Source organism: Pundamilia nyererei, unplaced genomic scaffold, assembly GCF_000239375.1.
Source record: "Pundamilia nyererei isolate P.nyererei 1_Seehausen unplaced genomic scaffold, PunNye1.0 scaffold02801, whole genome shotgun sequence".
In the NCBI taxonomy this organism is placed as follows: domain Eukaryota; kingdom Metazoa; phylum Chordata; class Actinopteri; order Cichliformes; family Cichlidae; genus Pundamilia; species Pundamilia nyererei.
In genome coordinates, this window is record NW_005190202.1 from 730 (window position 1) to 4084 (window position 3355).

The following is a 3355-nucleotide window of genomic DNA, read 5'->3' on the forward strand; positions in this document are numbered from 1 at the left end:
ACTTCACAATGCTTTAAAATCCTTGCAGCACACTCACGTGTGATTGATTAACTGTAATTTAATCAATCAACAACTGTGCTTTTACTTTTTCTGCTTTTGTGAACGTTCATGAATGAAAACAACAATAATTACATATATCTGGATTTAACCTCACAGAAACATCCAAGTGATTTTTCAATAACTGTCATGCAGCTGACGCGGGGACAGCTCTCTGTGGACGTGGAGTTGCAGGACTCACCGTGGGTTGCACAGGGTGAACGTTGTGGTCTTGTTCTGGATCTCGATGCTGCACTGACGGTGAGTTGGGAGACCCATGATGAACCTGTGCAGAGGAGCAGAAAACAGAGAGTCAGAGGAAGTCCTTTCAGTTTACTCCCTGTCCTGGATCCTGGACTCTGGGTTGCTGGTGAGCTAGCATCATCATGCAGGGGACGGTTCCAGAGACGCAGTCCAGCCCTGTCCTCAGCTTCAGATTGGCTCAGTCAGCATCACGTGATCGGGTCACGCCTGAGCTGTTATTATGTTTCTCACTTTGTTATTTCCTGTTCGCTACCACACACACACTTCCTGAGCTCTCAGCTGCTGCTCACATGATGGAAATATTTAAATGTTTATTACACCCGCAGGTCCTCTCAGCCTCATCGCCGCCTCCTCTTTTTCCTGCCTTACTGAGGGGAGGACGGGCAGGTAACGTGAGCCTGTGTCTAGCTAACCATGAAGACGAGTGATCGTGTGACTACAAGAAAAGCTGATATCTGGGAGTCACAGAGGTGCCATGAGCCTGAGGCGTCACAATGAAATCAGCATCAGAGCCCTCAAGCCAAGAAGAGCGCAGGACACCAATGACTTACATGTGACCTGACAGTAAATCCATTACATGGTTACCTTGGTGACCACAGCCTGGGCTGAGGGCTGTCCATTGTGTGTACAGGTGCGTCTGCAGAGCAGGAGTCCCGGGATAACAACAGAGACTCGGGACTTTAAAAGCACCAAAGTAAGGATGGCGTCCACGTTCCTGCAGGAGCGACGGGCAGCTCCACACACACTGACGCAGGAATTTAACCCGATGCAAACAACTTTGCAGCCTGAACGTTACACACACACGTCAAACACGTCTCAGTGATATCAGGTCATTTTCAGCAACAGACGACTTTCCCGTAACTTTGATGTTTATTGACCCGGGTGAAAACAGCGACATTAAAAATCAGTTTTGAAGAGACTGAGAGGGCAAACACAACAACAGCTCTGCAAACTCATTATAATGCATGTTCAATAACACGCACTCATAGAGACGTTATTTCATCTCCTTCATCAGTCAGAACGAACACAGACGAACACAGAAACACCGACGGTGACCGTGTTCTCCACGTCCACGCAGTGCACTCCACACACACACACACACACACACACACACACACACACACACACACACACACACACACACACACACACACACACACACACACACACACACACACACGTGCTATGTTTACATATCTTTGTGTCTGCTTTGATGGTTGGGGTGAACAGCTGGGGAAAGCATAATGCCAATTACCTGTGCTCACAAAGATATGTGAACATGACACACACACACACACACACACACACACACACACACACACACACACACACACACACACACTCTCTCTCTCTCTGTCCTCTTACCTGCTGCCTTCGAGTGCCTCACACAAATCCTCTTCTGTCTGTTTTGCTCCTGTATGACACGACCACCCCTCCCTGTCACTTCCTGTTCCACTTCCTCTTTCACTGTGATGTTTTCACTGACTGACCGCCGTCTCTCAGCCTGGCAGCAGGTTTGAAACCGCTCTGACACGAGCTGGCGGACGGTCAGAGCCACTGTGGGTCATAGGAGGCGTGTTCTTGGTCCGAGTCAATGGTGCCCCCGACGCCATCATAGTCACCTGACTTTCCACCAGCACAACCACTTTAATACTGAAGCTCTGATGAGTCTCAGTCAGAAGACAACATCTGTATGCAGCTATTTGACAAGCAGAAACCAGCACTGGTAATCTGATGTTTGACCATTCACTACAGGAGACTTCACAAAGTGCATTCTGGGTTAATTGTGAGTCTGATTTCTTCACTTATGACTTTAAAGCCATTTCACTGGAAATCTGAAGGAGTTCAACATGATGACATGACTGAGGCATTGTGTAACAGTGTGCTGGTGGGAGGAGCCGCCGCCCAGAGCCTGATCACAGCTGGAAACAATCAGTCCTCACAGAGCTGTTTGTTTTTGACATTTCATTAGTGCTTTTCTAACCTGAATACAGGAGTTTGTATCGCTCTGCATCACAGTTTGTTTATCCTAAAAAGAGGTTTAAAACCCAAGTGTCAGAAATGACCGTGTTATTGCTACAGCCAAACACACATCCACGGATCTGCTTCACCGAACCCCCGATAGCAGCCAGGACTACACCACCATACACTTTCATGCACTGTCATACACTTTAACCTCAATGTTTCCAGTCAAATCAAAACCAGTTTGGACTCTGATCAATGCTGAAGCGTTGAAGGAGAAGCTTCACTTACTGGTTGCTGCTGCAGGTCTTTGCTGAAGTCTCTGAGCTGCTGCTGCTGCTGCTCTAATGGTCAGGCGTGGCTTCCTGAGGAAATGAGAGCCGACAGAGAAACATCTCCAATGGAGAGAAAATAGAAAAAATGACATTCACTGATCTAATCTGAAGAGTGTAACCTGAAAACCTCAAACGTGCCAAAGTGAAACTCTAAAAATAACACTAAAGACGCTTCTGAACAAACAACCAGACTCAAAGAAACTCTGACACGTTTCCTGAACACAATCGAAAACTAGAGGATTGTTCTGGCTTATTCAGCATGATGATGAGTTTAACTCAGGACAGATTGAACCTGCGAGCTCGCGTGTGGTGAAAACTCACTCAGATCAGAAATGTAAGCTCGTGGTAAAGCTTTCTTTAGCACACAGACCTGAGCCCGAGCTGCACTCCTCGCCTGCGTCCTATACACGGCACATGTACCCAGATATCTGACCCCTCCCACCACCTCGAGTTAGACTCCTTCAGTCTGCAGGGTTTTTTAATGTGCTGGAATTCTCTACACATGTTGTTTTCGTGACTTTCCAGCTTCCTCTTTTCAGCGCTGCCAGTATCCAACACACACACACACACACACTCTGTGAGTGTGTATTCATGTGTTTGTGAGGACCAAGGCACCTTTGAGACTCAAAATGTGGTTTTAGTGTTAAAGTTACAATCGGTTATTGGTGTAGGTGCAGGGTAAAGGTCAGGGAAAGCATTATGTCAACAACATGTCCTCACAAGATATGAATACAGACGACGAGTGTGTGTGTTTCTCC

The 3355-nt window shown here is 47.0% G+C and overlaps 1 long non-coding RNA gene across 2 annotated transcripts; it reads right to left on the minus strand.

Moving 5' to 3' along the window:
* Nucleotides 1-268: 268 nt before the first annotated feature.
* On the minus strand, nucleotides 269-3092 carry LOC106456062 (uncharacterized). Of its 2 annotated transcripts, none has more exons than XR_001290227.1 (3): nucleotides 2919-3092; nucleotides 2554-2627; nucleotides 269-322 (listed from the first exon to the last, which is right to left on the minus strand). It is a non-coding gene; the product is annotated as an uncharacterized LOC106456062 (long non-coding RNA). The 2 variants fall into 2 exon arrangements; XR_001290226.1 differs by having other exon boundaries at nucleotides 2968-3090.
* Nucleotides 3093-3355: the final 263 nt, after the last annotated feature.